The following is a 19476-nucleotide window of genomic DNA, read 5'->3' as shown; positions in this document are numbered from 1 at the left end:
ACAAAGGTGCTTTTCCCTGCAGCTTTCTTAAAGAAGGCACTGTTGATACACTATTACTTCGTTTATTTTTGACGCTTTGCCTTTTGCTACAAGCACAATATACATCTCAAGCACAGCTCATAATAATAATAATAATAAAACATTTATTAAGCGCATGGCTGCACAGCTGTGTATCCCCGCGCTAACTGCTGAAAACTCTCATCCGAGAATCAAGTTAAAGGGAAGAGTGAGGCAGAATTATTGAGGGAAAAGGTGGGTTTTCAAATTAGCTCTGAAAAGAGTTTCAGAGGGTTCCATTCTTAGATGAATCGGGAGAGCGTTCCAAAGTTTCACTCCTAGATAACGAAAGGAGCGGCCACCGATTTTTGCTTTGTGAACACGAGGGAGTTTAAAAAGGGACATTCCTGCGGACCTCAGATGACGAGTGGGGCGATGAATGGTCATGAGGCTTCTTAAGTAGGTGGGGCCCTTGTTGTGGGCTATCCTGTGAACGTAGCAGAGGCTCTTGAATTTTATTCTTTCCCTTACATCCATCCACTCACTCATCCATCCATCCACCCATTTGCCCTTTCAGCCATCCTTTCACTTACTTATCCATCAACCAGTCACTCATCCATATACCCATTCAACTTTACACTCATCCATCCATCCATCCTTTCTCCCAGTTCTCCACCCCCCTTTCACTCATGTATGCATTCTTTCACACATACATCTTTACATTCTTCCTTTCACTCATCCAGACACCCATTCCCCCCATCCATTCTGCCAATCATTCATCCATGCTTTAACTCATCCGTCCATATATCCTACCTTTCTCGCTCCATTATGGTTTCACTCACTATGTATAAATTCATGTTTATGATAAACTTTTGAGAAAGCATGAGTTGGGCCAAACCTAAAACTAACGCATCATTTAACGCGCAAGAGACAGCCAAGTCCAACAAAGGTGTTTACCAACTACAGCGTCCCGCAGAAGCACCAACTTCACCCCAAAGCTTCCAATTGCCTTTAAGACAATACACTTCAAGAAAGTTAGGGAGCATCCGTCATTAGGGTTTATTAACTACGAGCCATTGATAGATTAATTATTAAGCATCTGTGTATTGAAACTGGTGAGCACGGGGTTAACTGTTTACAGATCGAAAGTGTGGAACAGTTTGGAGGGGCAGGGAAGTATGAATTAACATCTCCTAAAAAATAACCATGAGACCACAGATCACATCAGGCTTAAGGTGGTTTCCGTTGATTATAAAGTTATTAAAGCTAAAAACATGAGCGCATAATCTTCAAAGGAAAGAACTGCCGTTTTGGGATCGAGAAAGCGTGTTGGAGGCAAATCTGGACGTGGGTGACCTGGTGAATCTGCAGCAGGCACCAATTGCGCGGGAGCAGGGTTTGTCAAATTATTTGATCAGCGCTGCTCCTGCCGCCCTGGCAAGCCTGTGTCAACTGGTGTGAAACACTGGGCATTTAACAGATTGCTCCAGGGCAGTCTTCACAGCATGTGCCTAATGACCGTAATCACAACACTCACAGGAAGAAGACCAAGGCAGACCAATGGGGGCAAAAGGACAGCTAAAGAGAGCAGGGTGTAACAGCTCAGTTAAACTGGCCCATTGTCATTCTGTATGGGGCAATCAGCCGCAGACAGAATGACAATGGGCGGGGTGGGCTGCTCTTATCCTCGAGGAAGAGTTCGAGGCGCCCCATCAGGGGGCAGAGGCTTCTCACATTCTGCGTTATAACTTTTCAAGTTTCCAGCGCACTGGACTCGGTTTCCTCCCGGCCTTACTTTTAAACATAGGCGCAATGCTTTGTGCATTCCAGTCTTTGCAGATCGCACGTAGCATCTTTGACTAGAAACGGATTTAATGCTTTCGTGTGCCCCTGTCTCAGCATACCAAGCCGGTGGCTGACGCGGTTTTGATTTAGCAGGGTTGACGGCGTCCACCCTGAAAAACCCTCGGAAATAAGTGGGGGGATGCCGTCCACCCGCGTGGTACCCCGACTCGTGCCCTGACTCACAGCGCTCTCCTGTGGGGCTCCTGTTCCTTCCTGGGTTGGGATTCCTGCCCTAGCACTCTCCAACACCTCGCCAGGGCCTCAGCACAGCTCTGCCAATACTGTATGCCGGGCCCGGGACCTCTTCTCCCGGGATCTAACGAAACAGGAGCCAGGCTCCCCCGGGGCACCGCAGCGCATTTCTCCCGCTCCGTCCCCAAGCCTTCTTGCAGTCAATGCCACTGTTGCGGGGATCACGACAGCCTCTCCCCCGAGGCGGCAGACACCGTGCAGGCCCCCGGGGTGTATATCACCTCCACCAGGCACCACCGGGCACCCGGCCCGGCTCCGCACCCTGCGTGCCAGCCTCTGAGGAACATCTGCAAAATGGTGCCCCAGTAGCCGTGCCCCTCACCTCCCCGGGCGTCCGAGGCCTCCGGGGGAACAGGTCCACCTCCTCACCCAGCTGGACACCAGGGCTCGCCGGAGTCTCCACCGGGCCACGCTCCAGGCAACTCCGGGATGGCAAGCCTCCAAACCGGCGGGCCTCCGCAATCACTTTCCAGATGGACCAGGCCCCGAGCCGGGGACTAAGGTCTGTGCACGCCGGCCATAGGACTCCGGGAGAACCTCCCTGTACGGCCGCAGAAGTTCAGAGGACCGCGATGCAGGCTCCAGGTAGGCGTCGGGGCCCGAGAATTGCCAAGCTAAGAGCGCTCCACTTCAGGGAACCAGAGCGCTGTTGGAAATGCGCCCTGGAGCGGATGATGAACTGATTTTTACGGGGACAGTGTCAGTCCCGGTTGAGCTCACGGCTTATGCGGGCATCTGCATTGGCGCCTGGCCACGCCCCCCTAGTCTAGTGCTTTTGATGCCATAAAACTGCTAGGCACTAGAAGCCATTAATGGGCATACCTTGCTAGCTCTCAAGATGTTTGGTTCAAGGTCAGGAATGGAGGATGTTGTGCAGGAGGCGGGGCTGATATTTGTGATGCTAACTAAGCAAGTGCATCAACCTATATATTTATTTTTGATGCATTTACTCGTGCTCTTGGAACTGTTGATTGCTTAGAATTAATGAGGTGTCCAACCTCACCCAGGGGCACAGAACAGTAAAGCCACTTAAGCGCTTGACTGTACTGAATCAGGTAGGAGTATGGTTGCCACCTTTCCAATAGAAAGATACCAGCCATTTTGGTGTTATTTTAAGAGTCTGCTAAGGATTGGCCATGATACTAAATAGGACTTTAAACAAAATTGTTTGTATTCATTTGTATCATTACTTTTCTGCCTTTGTTTATTTTAAGTATTAGTCAGGGATTGTTAAGGCCGCCCCAGAACACATTTAAAAGTGCTTTCTATTTGATGCGTGCAGTATGTACAGATAAGGCCTAAAAATCCTGGCATAGGATTTTTTTCTTATTTCTCTACAGACCGGGACATTAAAATACCGGTGGTGCCGGTAGAAAGCCGGTCAGTTGCCAACCCTATTTGTGAACCCCGTCTTTAAAGCACCATCCTCAGGGTGTAGGATTGTCTCCTCCGATTGATAAAGATGGAATATCACCCCAATCCGTGTAATATGTGAATTACCTCACTCAGCATTTCACTTCTTCATCCATGTAACTACAGTACCATTGTACCACGTGCTACCTTGTTAATTCGAATTTTGCACTGAGAAATAGCATTCGTTTTTAGCACTCCTAATAGCATCACTTTGAAATTGTAGTGTGTTCCATTGAAATTAAGTGCAGTGTAACTGTGAAAAGTAACACTTTGATTTTTTTATTTCAATCAGCTAGACTAAAAATAATGGTAAGAGTAATCAAAACGCCCTAAGCAAATTTCTAATAGTGACACTAAATAAATCTAATCATGGAGATTAACTGTTATACCCCAAACCTTAAATACAATTAGCACTATATCCTTAACTTTTTACCCTTAACATTAACCCTATAACTAAACCCCTATGCCCATAGCCATATACCCCTAACCCCGTCTCAGTAACGTCTGAACCCCAAAGCCCTGACCATTAACCCGTACTTCATTACTCTTAACCACTGTTCCCTTAATTCATTATTCATAATCCCCAATCCCTAAATGTATAACAATTACCCTATTCCTTTAACTCTATTCCCTGGCACATACCTTTGACTCCTACACCATATGCCTTAAACCCAAATCCATAATCCTTTACCCTTAATCCATACCCTAAATACATATATCCTAACCCTATACCTCAAATCCTTAACCATACACCCAAAGACCGTAATCATATACATTTGACCCTGATTCTACTACTCCTACCCCATGGTCTTAATACATGTTCCCTATATGTTTACCCTTTACCCTTAATTCTTCCCACACCTTCTTTCATTATATTTTGGGAAGAAGCACTCTGGAAAGTGCTCCTTTTTCAAAATACTTTTTGATACCTTATTTTTAAAAGTGTTATTTTCAAAGTTTTGAGGCAGTGCCACCTAGAATGTTAATGTACAGTACTGCCTATCTGAGAGGCAAATCACATTATACGGTTATGGATACAACCTTTTGATTTTCCTTTTTTGTGGTTTTTACTGTTGTATATTAAGCTTATATTTGAACTAGGATCGGTGTTCTCTTCATACATTTGTCCCACTTATTCGCATGGAGTGACTGAAGCCACCTATCATTGCAGTTATAATAATTGGAAAACCTAAGAAATGGTCACTCTTCTGTCTACAAACCTATGTATATAGCCCTACCCTCCTTCATTTTCCAGCGAAGTTTTTTCCATTGAGGTGGGTCAAACAGTATCTTGTTTGTCTCTTTTCAAATAAACACCTTAGTAGGTTTGTGTGACAAACTGAGTTCATTATTACGTGGTCCTCTTCATTGGCTACTAGTTTCCTTTTCGGAAATTCAAATAGTCTGAGCTCTTCCGATATCTCTTTACTGAGTATTAAGATTGTCGACTTCCTGAAGGAAAATGGTTTCTGTACATGGGCCTCATAGATAGTGGCTTTGGTGCCTAGGAGTGTTAAACTTCACTCTATTTATACACACCTGTGACACTGTGTCTGGGAAGGCACTCTACATTTGCCTCTCTCTGTGGCAGAACATCTTTAGAGCATGTGTTCCCTGGGAGTTCTATTTTCTTGTGGATAGTGTGAGAAATCGGGTTACTGATTGACTGGGTGTGAGCCATGGTCAAACAGCAACCACAGTCCTAGTCCGGGTAAGGCACAGGAAAACCCCAACTTAACCTGTGCTCAACCCCTTGGTAGCTTGGCACAGAGGCAATGTGTAAAGTATTTGTGCAACACTAAACAGTAAAACAGTGAGAACACCAAACAAAAAGATCCACCCTGGTTAGAAAAATAGAGCAACATTTAATAAATAAAACAAAACCAAAACAACAAAATTCCAAACAGTAGACCAGTGTTATGATTTTTAAAGAATAAACTGTAATATAGCACCTTTATGCATAAAGCACCAACCACAGCTATCTGGTCGCACTGAACCGGGTCAAAGTCAAAAGTTCAGGCCGACTGCGATGGAATGTAATGCACTCACCTGATTCCAACCACGGAGACAACACTGGAGCCATTGCTAGACCTTCTATCCCTCCCTAGGACTGGGCATGCCTGACAAACAGACCGCTCAGTGAGGACTGGGGAATGGGACAAAATAAGAAAAGAGAGACTTGTGATACTGGTTCCGGTTTGCAATTGTGTGACACAGCATTAACTGGAGGCCCTTTGAGTCTGCTAGGTAGATGTACTCACAACCTTGACCTCAGGATTTGCGAAGATGCAATTCACTAGAAATAACAAGAAAAGGCAATTGCCAACAATACACGTAGGGCCAGATGTACGACAGTTATTTGCACTCGCAAAGGGGATTTCTGCCCCTTTGTGACCGCAAAATAGGTCAGCTCAATGTACTAACCCTATTTTGTGAGTTACTAACCTATTAGCGACTCGCAAAATAGGGTTAGTGACTCGCTATGAGGAAGGGGCTTGCCAAGGCGTCACTTCCTAATAGGGATTCCTTACCCAATGGCGAGTGGTTAGGGAGAAAGCTTGTTCCACGTGGAGCTTTTGTTAGGGCGTGGTTTATATACAGGCTCAGGGTCCTATGGCTACAACAGGATCACTTGTGGCGTGTGGCAGTCTAGAAGGTTTTACAAGACTCCAAAAGGAAACACGTGTTAGTACAGACACTTAACCTTTCAGAAATAGCAGGTGCAAACTAACGGATGGAACCACTTAACAGGAAACTAATGTTCCGTTTAGTCTAAACATGCACATGGAAAAAACTCTTGAAGACCCCAGTGAGAGCGAGGCAAGCCATTGGTTCACATGTTAAGGGAATGCTTTCAAGCTCAGCCGTAATGTAGTCCTGGGGAAAGGGGAAACTCGGGCATGGAATCATTGCAGGTCTTGAGGCATCACAGGGGTAATGTAACATGAGCCCTGCGCATCAGACCCACTACACAGACAGCATATTAGGGTTTCATGACATGGTACAGTCCCAGATTAGTCCAACTGAAGTTTTAGCTTCTCAAGTTTTGTGCCAGGAGTCCCATTTGCATTGCAGAGGGCCGCAGGGATCAAGGAGAGTGTTGCGGGCAGGCTGGAGCTTCATGGTGGGGTTCCTTTGCAGGCGATCAATGCTAGCTGTGTGAAGAGATGGGCTAGGCGTGGCTCGCGTTGAATTTCGGGGCGAGTGGCATGGTTCTGGTGCATACACGCCCATTCACGGTCACCAAGAGCCCAAAGGCTGGATTTAAAGAGTCCATGAGCCACACCAAGGCTCCAAGACCTGAGAGGTGCTGATTGGGGTCAGAATCTTGCTTCAGCTGGGTCCAGGATCTGGTTGGGGAGCCTTTTATGTCTCTGAGGCTCAGATCAGGAGGCCAGTCCCGGGTTCCAGATGAAGTTACATTTCCATTTCTCCCAGAGGCAAGCGGGAAGCAGGTCAGCACAGCAGAGCAGCAATAACTTTAGAGCAACAGTCCAGCAGAGTGGCAGACCTTCTAGCATCACAATAGTCCTTATTTCTGTCCAAGTATCCATAGGTCCAAAAGTGTACTGAAGAGTTGGTGTCTGAAGTCCTTTTATACCCTGGTGCCCTGGTTCTGGAAGGTGGAAGAAGCTTCTTGACAGTGCCTTTGAAGTACATGGAATTTCCTGTCTCCCCTGCTCTAGCTTCAAGCTCTCTAAAGTGACAATTCAGGGTTGTTAGGCTCTTTGTGTGAAGGCAGAGCACAGTCTCCTTAGGTGTAAGTGGGGCTGTGCCAAGCTCCATCCCCCATCCTGCCAGCAGATGGCCCTCTCAGGCACACCAAATCCCTCTATTGCGTGACTGAGAGGAATTCATGAAGTCGGTCTGTTACACCCAGTCGTGTGACCCAGGCTAGACTATAAGCATAATAAGGGCTAAAGGCAGAAAAATGACAACTTTTTAAAAGTGGCATTTGTAAAATTGTGATCAAGAACCTGACTTGACTTCACCACTAAATAGGGCTTTTCACCTCAATTCAAAAGACATCAAACATGAACTGGTTATTTCTTCCCATTAGGATATTACACTTCTAAAATGTAATAAAGCAACTCCAATGTTATCCTATGGGAGAGATAGGCCATACAGTAGGGAAAAACGAATTTAAGAGTTTTTCACTACCAGGACATGAAATAGTACATGTCCAACTTTTTAAATACATGTGCTGTCCAGGGACTATCTTAGGAGTGACTTATATGTTTTAAAAAGGAAGGTTTGGGCATGGCAGATGGTACCGACGATGATGTGGGCCCTCCGCTTGCCTTGCCGCCAACATTTTCAAATGATGCTTCATCAATAACTTCGGCCAAAGACAATAACAGAAACCCCACTCCTCAGAGTCGCGATATTCTCCAAGGTACCACATACAGATGGTGTGAGGATCTATGACCGACATTTGTCTGCCACAAGATAAAGAGGGTTTAAACCCCGAAGACAGTGTAAGAAAAAGCACACTTTACCTTGACAAACCGTCGAGATGGGCCGAAAATGGCCCCCTAACCACTCCAGATCCACATTGCAAATGCGGAAAAGGAGGAACTGATGTCAGCTCATCGGCAAGGAGGTTATATGGACGCCATTGACCTCACATTGTTTGATGACGATACCTAGTCGCGCGACACCCTCTTCTGACCCACAGGTGTTCTGTGAAAAAAACTCTGGATCCAGTCTCGTGCCTGGGGGAGGATTCTAAAGTGAGGAATCTTTGGCTAGATCCTGTCTCTACGAGACAATGCATTACCAAAGGTAATTAACTTGTTTAACAGGTCATCAAATAGCCAAGATTTAATCAAGGTGCATGAGATAATGTGTGAGCAACTGGATTTCTGTTGGAAACTTCTAACCCCTGATTCCTCACGTTTAGAATGCCCCAGGTGCCAGACTGGATCTGGAGAATATTTTAGTAATGCTCCACGGTCTCTCCAACTGCATCGGAAGTGACGGCGCAGAGCCACATAAAGGCACCACCCATGCACGCAGATGTCCTATGCCTTCTTTCCATGCCCTTTGACACAGATTCAGAGCGCCGTTCCCAGCTTTATCAGTCTTGTGTTAACTAAAGCTTTTCATTGTGTGCCAAGGAATGATTTCCCTTCCCAAAACAGCAAGGTTCAAGTTGTGCCGAGACTGCAAGAGGCAGATATCAGTCACAAGGTATGTCTGTGGTGCACAAGGTATGTCTGTGGTGCTTGGGCTCTGGATACCACTCTGAGGCATGCAAAAAGTGCGCCTGAGGTGATTTGAGACCAAAGGGTGAAACTCAACATTGCTGAACAGAAGAGATTGCAGTCAAAGCTTAGGTCCCAGTCATGGGCCCGTCTCAAAGCCACTCCTGCAAAAAGTACATTTCTCAGTCGGAGTATTTCAATAAGTCCAAGTCCACACACAAGCATAAGAAAGCCAAGCGGGACTAGTCACCATCCTGCCGCACAGAGTCTAATAGGAAGGCAAAAGGGCATCAGGATTCGGATCACACTCCTCAAAAGCTCCCTGAATCGTCACTGATTCCACAGTTGGTCCCGGCATGCTCAGAGTTGCCAGTGCCATTATCAACACCACGGCAAATTGCAGCTTTCGGAGAAGACCAGTTAACCCGGGCCAACAACCAGGACTCTATCAACTCCGGCACTGACTTCTACCCCATTGCCATGATCAATACCAGTTCTTTCCATGCTGCAACAGACTCCACCATTGATGATCGATAACAACGTTGATCTCTGACCCCAAACCAACATCTGCCTGATCAAAGCCTATGTTGCGCGTTGTGGTCATATAGCTAGATTCCAACCCAGTGTCCCAGCCCCTGTGTTTGTTCCAGCAGAGAATTCACACTGTTTCTAGTTCTGAATCAGACAAAGTGCAAGAATTACCCGATGCACATCTAGATACAGATCATGATCAGGAAGGGGACAGGTTCCTCCTCCTCATTATATTGAGGATTAATTTCAAGCTGACTCCTTTCCCCTCTCAAAGTTCCAAGTGGGGACAGACACGTCACTGCTTGGTTGCAAGGGCCGCTTAGGACAGGTGGAGATAAGAGGCCTCAGTTCTCCGACAGAGGGACAGCGTTTTCTCTTTTGAACTTTGAGCGTTCTATCTGGCCCTAAAAGAGTTTCTGTTATCGATTAAAGGGAGGCTGGTAAAGGTCTTTGCAGACAATATGTTCGCTATGTGGTACTGCAACAAGCTGGACAGTGTGCAGCCTTTGATCCTGGCTCAGAGGCGCTTTACCTCTGGAGGGAGATGGACAAGCAGAACATCTTCCTTTTAGGCAATTATCTAGCAGAGCCTCTAACTGCCAGGGCAAACAAATTTAGCAGACATAGTCTGGCAGACCACGGGTGGAGACTTCATCCCAAGGTAGCGAAGGCAGTCTTCGACAGTGGGCTGCAGCCTGGTTAGATCTGTTCATCACTTTTGAGAATGTGCAGTGTCAACAATCCTGTGCACTGAAGTTTCCTCCAAGGCACTTGTGAGGAAGGTTAGGACAGACTGGGCCCAAGTCAACCTTATCTCCTTGTCCTGGGCCAGGAGAGTGTGGTTTCCAGAGCTCCAGAGAATTTGTCCTTTGATCCAGCTTCCACTTTGGGAGAAACTTCTTGTCTACGGTCCTGAATTCAAGTCTTCACAACCTACACCTCCTGTCTAAAAGATTGAGAGGCAGCAGCAAAAAGCACTTGACTTACCAATCAAAGTGATTGATGTCACCCTTTCAGTCAGACGCCCTTTCACAAAGGAGATATATGTTGGGCTCAGGAGAAAATATGTTGCCTGACGTGGTCCCCAAAACACTAACCCCTTACAAGTCAAACTTCTGATGTTGTTTCGTTTTTTATTTCATTAGTCTAGAAAGGACTTGGTTTGGGCATAGTGAAAGGTTAGTTGTTCACCCCTTTGGTCTTTCTGTGTTTACCTGACCATTTGTCTTAGTTTAAGCCAGCCGTAGTGATGCATTTTATAAAAGCTTTGAGTCCCCTGTTCCTCCCTTCCCACCAACCATCTGTTATGCTCAAATGGAAAATTAACTTGGTCTTGACTTTTCTCATGTGCACGCCCTTCAAGGTTATGCACAGCTGTTCCTTAAGGCTTTTAACATTCAGAACCTTCTTCCTCATTGTGGGCATGTCAGCACACTGTGTAAGTGAATAGCAGGTACTTTTCTTCCTGTTCTAGACATTTGCCAGTCTACAACATGAGCATCAATGTGCACCTTCACAATACACTACTGCTTTGACAGTAAGGTTACTTCACCCTCTCGGTTCTGCAGAATTTTGTGATAGGAGTCCATTACCCAGACCCTTCACCTGTAGGAGTTACTGCTGTTGTATCTGTTCTAAAGGTAAGGAGTCTGCGGTCAGAAATATCCATCAGTATTTGGTAATGCTCTTTCTGGCTGATATTTTTCGAAAAGGGACGGTGTACAAAGAAGCAAAATTCAGAGAATTTGAATATGTACGGTCTAGTATGATCTGGGACCTCATGTACTAAACCTCAAGAGATTACCGAGCCCTGACGAAGTCCCATTGGAACGAAACGTGTTGGCTGAGGCTTTTAAAAAAAAGAGGAATAAAAAAGAACTCAGTAACTGGAGATGTTGGAAGTACTCTGAATTTTGCTTCTTTGTGCACTGTCCCTTTTCGAAAAACGTCTGGTATCTGTTGAACAGTGAAGCATATGCGTGGCAAACTCCGGACGTGTGTTGCACATAACCAGGACTAATTTGTTAAAGTGTGAAATTGAGGTGCCTATCCAGGGTCAGCCAAACTGTTTGTTTTTTTAGGTCTTTCTGGCTGATACTCCATGTAACTACAGTTTACTCGCTGCCCTCCCACCACCCATTCTGTAGAGTGGCTGCCTTATCAAAAAAGACCCCAAGTTAAAAAATCAGCACACAGTCTCAGAAAACATGTTCAAACTTGAGGGGGGAGGGTGCGGGTGTGGCTAGCCAGGCAACATGGCCGACGTGAGTTTCTATTGCTCGGACTGTTATCCCCCTGTAGTCCGGTAAACGTATCCTTAAATCTGCCATCCACATCACTGCTAACTGGAACCTGACAGTGGAAGATTTCCAGCACCCGGTGAGCCTTGTACCGTGTCACTTGGCCCACTGAGATCGCGCTGGTGAGGAAAGCGCGGCCCTGCCTATCGTAAGCCCGCGCGAGGACACTCCAAGCTACAAGACGGCCGCCCGCATCTAAGTGCTCCTGCGGCAGTGATCTACATACACCCAGCCCGGACCCAGGAGGAGTTAAGCAACGGGAACGCCGCAGTGCGCGAAGACCGAAGAATCGTGCCACCCCGCTTCCCGGAAGCACAATTGCCAGAGGACGGGGACTGTGGACTCTGCCGACATGAGGGGTGTCTGCCCAAGCTGAACGGCGGTAGAGGAGGTGGCGAAACGCGGGACAAATCCTCACGTTAGCGCTACATGAGACTTGGCAATGGAGACATTGTGCCCGCTACAGCCCCCAAATCCGGGGCCCCCCTCTGCCTGCCGCGATAACACTTACGGCAGAGGTTCCGCCTAGAGCCCAAGAAACCAAGGATAAAACAGGGGCAGCACCCAAGGGGGGACGGGGGGGATCGTCTGGGGCACTGTAAGCAGTGAGAGTGGGGCTCGGTGAACTCATACAGGCACCTGGGACTGCGGAGACGAAGGGACATGCATCGGATATCCCAACAGATCTAGGCGGTGCGGATCCTGGTGAGCTGGGGGGCCCTTAAATAGCACCTCAGCAGCGAAGTGTGTGTGGTTGAGGTGCGGCGGGCCTGCAGGGTGCCGGCGAGAAAACTATTGAGGACGTGAGGAAGAGGCTGGAGCAGCCTAGTACTGAGGTAGGCTGCTGCGCACAAACAACCTGAGCAAACAGCTGTAACAGGACGATGCACTGCGCACTAAGGAGGAAGTGAGGGTAGTGGTGTACACGGTGCATGATGCGGGGAGCCTGAGCGGGACTAATCTGGTACAGGCGGGCAGTCACACCAATCGCGGGGACCGGGAGGCCTCCGGCCCTGGGCCTGTGAGACGGGTCATCACCACGTTGCGGAAACAGACAACAAAGTGAGGTGGCTTGCGCAGGAACCCGCACGAGATTTCCGCGACTGGAGGGCCACTAGTCAGCGGGCACTATCGGCGCTGTGGTAATCACTAAAGACCACAGTTAGATAGTGCGGTGAAGGCACTGATTGTGCCAAAAACTGCGGGTCTCAGTTCCTCACATCTAGGACCCCGGCTGCTGGGAAGCCCAGTATGGACTGCGCCACCTTGTAGCGGCGAAAACTACCAGCCCTGCACACGGATCCGCATACACTACCGTGGCCTGGAGCTTTGCTACCGAGGGAAAGCGAGGAGAACTGTCCTAGCTGCACATAATCGAGGCGGAGTCGGTGCACGGACCTCATAGGTCGGTTCACGTGCCCTATACGCAGACAGCGAAGAGTGGCGTGGCAGCCGCACAGCGCCCCACCTGGCTAAACCGCCAGTGCAGCCCTCACGAGAACGGATCCCTCCAAAAGTAATATTACCACCGGTGCATCGCCCCTACTGATGACAATCCGAGAATGCTCATGGTGCAGCAGCTTGTAATGTTCCGGATGAGAGCCAAGATGAAGCAGGCACCATTGCGCCAGAGGAGTTTGGACCCCATGATTATGAATACCGGAGGAGTGACAGACCCTACGACCACAGCTCTGGCAGCCAAAATGGACTCAGTACTTGCGGCAGTGGAAAAGATAAGTGACGCGCTGGAACACACCAGGAACTCTTTGGAAACCAGGATAGACAAAGTCACCTCTGACTTTACCCTCCTCCACGCATACCACCGTAAGCTGGCAGAAAAAGTCACAACGTAAAGTTAAACACTGCAGGAGCTCCAGCCTGTCGCTCAGAGTCATGCGGCTGCACTGCAAGACTTGATAGACCACGTCCACGACCTGGAAGACGGAGCAGAAGATGCGGAGGGCCGGTCCAGCAGCAACAACATTTGTGTTGTGGGCCTGCCGGAAGGCGAAGAAGGAAGAAACCCGGATCAATTCACGGAGCCATGGCTGCGCCATCTCCTGCCCCAGGGATCATTGTCAATGCAGTTCGCGGTTGAAGGAGCATACGGGCACAGAAACCCCCACCAGGAGCCAGACCACAGCCTCGCATATTTAAATTACTCAACTAAAGAGACAGAGATGTGGTATTCCGTAAGATACGCAAGATGGACAACCTGAAAGTGAGCTGCAGCCAAGTGATGCTCTTCCCAGACTATACTGCTTTGGTACAGAGGCGTAGAAGCAACTATACAGTGGTGAAACGTCAGCTCAGAACCCTAGATCTACCATACTCGTTACTGTTTCCAGCCCGACTACGAGTAGTCACGAAGGCGGGGACCCGCTTCTTTGACTCACCCGAGGAGGCGTGGGACTGGCTGGAGGAGTCGGGACTGTGGTCGGGTGTGGGTGTGAGACCCTCTGGCTCAGATGTCGACAACTCAGCGGGCAGGAGAACCAGAAGACTGCAGCGAAGTGGGACCATGAGGAACGCAAAACCTGAGACAGCAGCCACGAGCCCAGAGAACATAAGGAGGGAAAGGCAGGACGCCCTGGAAGCGGTTACAACTCTCGGATCCCCACACCCCAGAGATAGACTGAACTCCTACACACATGACATGTTAATGCCAAGTGTCTCCTCATCGCCATCAACGGAGGTATCCGAGGACCTCGGTTTACCAGTGGTAACCCCACAAACAACGGATGGCATTATATGAACTGGTACCCTCAAGCTTGACTCTCTCATTGACTGCCCACACAAGTAGAACAGTGTTTGTTATCGTTTGCGCTCTTGCGTGTTGCTGGGCGGTGGGATGGGTCTACTGGGTTGAATGAAATGTCCGACTCACACAGAGGTACTACAGTAACAACATACTCGCCACTGACCACAATAGGAATTCTACCGGGAAAGAGGAAGGGAGGAAAACACTCACCTCATTTGCCGGCTAGGCCTTCACATTACTGGTCCCACAAAGGAACATAGGAGTTTACATGGATGGCACATCACACATACAGGAACTTAGGGGGCGGCCATAACATAACACCACTAGTGTGCGCACCCCACTAGGCAACACACTGACCTAGTTCACTCTTCTTACCAGTTAGAGGTTTGGACAGACATCACAAAATTAATGCCCCAGATGTTATGATGTTCTTAGTACATCTATTGTTTTTGTTGCAGCACACCGACACGCATGTGACTCTCCCTGGCCTCCGCACCCTGCAACTCGTCCCGGCCCTGGCTTCTTTATTGATTCAACTCATTAGGGATGACACAAGCTGACATAATCACATGGAACATACGTGGCATGTACACACCTGCGCGTCGCTACTCTATATTCACATACCTCCAGAGGCACTCGGCTGCAATAGCCCTTCTGGAGGAAACACACATGAGACAACCAGAACTAGGCAGGCTGCGCAGGCGCTGGAGGGGTCAAGTATACAGCACAACATACTCGGCGCACGCAAGGGGTACATTAATCTGGGTGAAAGCGGGCACCCTGTTTATCTGCACGGATACAGTGACGGACCCTGAAGGCAGATACACACTAGTGATTGCACAATGGCCAAAAAATATTGCTGGGCTCCATATACGCTTCAAACACTGACCAATCCTCCTTTCTTGTGCAGTGGTCCACAAAGCTGACCCCCTATGTTGGACTTCCCAGGCTACTAGGTGGGGATTTAAATTTGGTGTTAGACATGCACACGGACAGATCCTTCCCACCCCTCCGAAAGACATCAGCTGTATCAAATGCGCAGGCGCTCACAGACTGGCTATCACACTGGGCATTACTGCACCTGTGGCGTGCTTTACACCCTAATGACAGTATCTATTCTTATTACTCTGCAGTCCACAACCTACATGTGTGGTTGGACAGGGTGGTGGGCTCCCAGACATTAATCCGGCTGGTTGAGATTGCGGAATACTTCGGGCGGACGCACTCTGACCACAACCCTGTGAGGCTACAGCTGAACTGGGAGCCGGATCGTCCTCCCATACCCACTTGGCGACTCCAGCCGGCTGCTCTGGAAGACCCAGAATTCAGTGCATCCCTGGAGACGGCTGTTCTGGAGTATTTTGAACTTAACGAAGGGACGGCAAGTAACACACTGATTGAACGGGATGCCCACAAAATAGCTGTCATGGGTCACTGTTTCGGTGCCACATGGAACATACGCAAACAACTAACATTATCGCTCACCTGTCTCGAGTCCCAATTACTCCACTATGAGCGAGAGGGCGAGGGTGGAGGTCGACACTCAGACCTTCTGGAGGACCTTAGGGCACAGCATGCGGAACTTATGGAACGACTAAGATGCCACAACTATGCGGCCCACACGGCTGGTACCCATGCTAAAGCAGATAGGGCAGGCCACTTGTTAGCCTGGCTGCTAAAACAGGAAAGCAACCGCGCCCCAATCCGAGCCATGCACACACCTGAAGGAGCCCTGGTATATACACAGCGGGAGATAGACAGGATGATGTCAGATCACTACGCACAACTCTACCGATCCAAAGGGCGTTGCTCCGGCCCAGATCTGGAGAGGTTTTTAGAGCCTACCCACCTACCCACGGTCTCAGAAGCACACCAAGAGGCGCTAGATGGTCCTCTCACTTTAGAGGAAATTAGGGAGGCAATTGGGTCCATGGCATCTGGGAAAACGCCTGGACCAGACGGCCTATCTGCTTAATATTATAGGGCCTACCAGGAGACTTTAACGCAGCAACTGTATACCCTTTACTCCACAGCCTTGGAAGAGCACACACTGCCCCCATCGATGGGCGAGGCCTACCTGGTGTCCCTGCTCAAACCAAACAGAGACCCTGAAAGCTTGGGATCCTATAGACCTCTGGCACTCCTCAATCTGGACTATAAAATATTTGCCAAGGTGTTGGCAGAACGCCTGGGGCCAATGGTACCTGCGCTAGTCCACAGCGACCAAAATGGCTTTGTACCCAATCGTAGTACATCACTGAATTTGCAGAGATTTTTCAGAGTGGCGTCGGTTAGCGTGCGGGAATGGCCCAGAGCGGGATGCCTTGTGCTGGACCTTGAGAAGGCCTTCGACTGTCTGGAATGGAGCTACCTCGCGGCAGTGCTGTTGCGGTATGGGCTGGGCTTGGATTTTCTCCAGATGATCGACCTACTATACAAGAATCCCACCGTAGGATACAGATGGGGCCATACATTTCTGATGCCATACCAATAGCAGGGGTACCAGGCAGGGGTGTCCGCTTTCACCCCTCCTGTTTGCGCTAGCATTTGAACCCCTGGCAGCGGCACTACGAGTGACATTGGGAGATTGAATACCCCTGGGGGATGCGACACACCAGGTGTCATTGTATGCGGACGACCTAGTGTCTTCATTAGGGATGTGGGAAATATACCTGTCCAACTGGCGCACACATTACGTGACTTCGCCTCCCTATTTGGACTCAGAGTAAATGCCAACAAGTCTTGCCTTTAAGCGTTTGGGGGGGACACTCAAGACCCGGTATACATCCTAGATGGTACAAGGGTGCAGTGGAAAGCGGATACTTTCCCCTATCTACGAATCCAGATATATACGTCAACCAGCGGACCTTATTGATGGTTATCTGGGACGGGCCATGACAGCCATCAAGTAACAAGTGCACTTCTGGAAAACGCTCCCATTAACAGTCACTGGCAGGGTAGCATTATCCAAGATGGGGATTCTTCCCCGCCTACTGTACTATTTTGCTAATCTGCCAATCAATATCCCGGCGGCCTTCTTTACCACACTCACTAAACTACATAGGTACTTCCTCTGGGGTAACGCGCATCACAGGATAGCGCTGGCTAAGTTGTACTTGCCCACGGATCAGGTAGGCCTCGCTGCGCCTTGTTTTGAGCACTACTATCTGGCCTCACAATTACAGTGGATAGCTCGTTGGCTAGCAGACAGAGGCCGTGAAGACACTGCACCCACAACCCCCACCTCCCTCTCACTGGACTATATTACCAAACTCTTTCACTCAGCCTCTAAAGCCCCAACGCCGACACCGCTCCTCTTGACGGTGGCCTATAAATGCTACCATCACAGTCTATACCTCACCAGAGCGCTAGTCCCCTATACACCGGCCATACCACTAGAGGGTTCCCCCAGCAGGCCTGGGGTGCTCACACCTCCTGAACTTGCAAAGTGGCACGAAGCTGACTTACAGACCTTGGGAGATTTGTTCCGAGACGGCACATTCAGACCATATGAATCCCTGGTTGAAAAGACGGGGCTGCCACCAGGGCAATTCCTGCATCACCACTCCCTGATCCCGACATTGACCTCTAAGTGGGGGGACATGACAGAGGAGCCGAGCCAGCCCCTCACCATACAGTACCTTTACGTTATGGGGCGTGGTCGACATTTGATTCATTGGTTTGCGGCTTCCTTACGTACGCACGTAGCGATAAGTCTGGAACCACTACGCCGAAAATGGGAAAAAGGCCTGGAACGACCACTGGAGGATAGGGATTGGGATATACTAAAGAGCCCAACGCATATACCCAGAAACATGAGGTTCCGCCAAATACAGCTGTTTATAGCTCACAGAGCATACCTTACACCCGAGAAGATAAATATGCACTTTCATCGCACAGATGCGGTGTGTCCTTGCGGCACAGTGGTGGGGGCTGGATTGATACATATGTTGTGGAGCTGTCACAAGTTATACCCCTATTGATGGGCGGTGGAGGAGGCGCTGATCACATGTATAGGCCACACCATTCCATTTGAATGGCATGTTTACCTGTTCGGTTTAAATCTTTTTTTATTGCAGCAACACAAGAGAACAGAATGTTTACCTGTTAAACCAATTTTGCAGAACCCCGGCCACAAAAGTTTCCTCTCGCTTTCTTGACTTGGGTTTGGTGGTAGCTAAGCGACTTCTAACTAAGAGGTGGAAGGCGCAAGACCCTCCGCACATACAGGCATGGAGGTATTCGCTCCTAGCATGGGCCAAACAGAGGGAATTATCATCCTGCGAGAGGAAACATTGGGACTCCAGAAGACACCTATTGCGACACAATGGGAGGAACTACTCCAGGCCTTGACACAAACTGTGGGGGACAATCCAGAGGGGTGACCTGAACACGAGGTAGGTGCCCTTACGGAGAGTGATGGATAACCCGCCAGGGGACATTTACAACACCACGTACACACACGTTCACCATCTGATGCCCAAGGTGAACATCGTTGTGGTTTCTGGGTGGTGATGCTAACCTACGGGGGGCCACCGGACGGGGCGATGGGGGTGGGAGGGAGGCGGGGGGACACAGTGAGGAGTGTACATCTAAAAATCGGAATATGCTGCTGTTACTAGTTTTGAGTTTGGTTTTCGTTGTTTTATCTTTAGCATCTGTGCAATTACCTACGGTGTAGGATCTGAGAAGACTCTGTAAGCTACACGAATGGAAAAATGTCACTAATTGTTGATGGCCTTTATCCTGTCGAAGTGCAACTTGTGACTAGGTCAAGAATGTCGACGACATGTACGTTTATTCTATCCCTATTCAGCCGAAATGAATATTTGAAATTGCCAGAAGGTTCAATGTATGTCCGGCTAGATATGATACATGTTGTCTCTCATGACTATGGGAAAATTGAAAATCAATAAAAACAGATTTAAACAAAAAAAACATGTTCAATCTTGAGCGTCTGAGAAGGTGGTGGAGAAAGATACAGGATAGAGTATTATCGAAGGCAAGTAACTTGTGTCACATGTTGCAATTATTGACAAGTCAGGCAGAATCCCAAGAAAGGCCACACCTACTAACCTATGGCAAAACAACATGTTGATATTAGCCCCTGACATTTTTGCGTAGGCCACTCTTTTAATCAAGAAATTGAAAAACAATGTCACTTTTTGTT

At 48.6% G+C, this 19476-nt stretch overlaps 1 protein-coding gene across 1 annotated transcript in view; it reads left to right on the top strand.

Annotated features, from left to right (window-relative positions):
• Positions 1–19476, top strand: part of RPAP2 (RNA polymerase II associated protein 2) — a 323291-nt gene that overhangs the window by 259451 nt on the left and 44364 nt on the right. The window lies entirely within an intron of this gene.

Source organism: Lissotriton vulgaris, chromosome 1_1 (genome assembly GCF_964263255.1).
Source record: "Lissotriton vulgaris chromosome 1_1, aLisVul1.2, whole genome shotgun sequence".
Taxonomy (NCBI): Eukaryota; Metazoa; Chordata; class Amphibia; order Caudata; family Salamandridae; genus Lissotriton; species Lissotriton vulgaris.
Note: the sequence above shows the minus strand (reverse complement) of the source record. Positions and strands in the feature narration are given on the sequence as shown.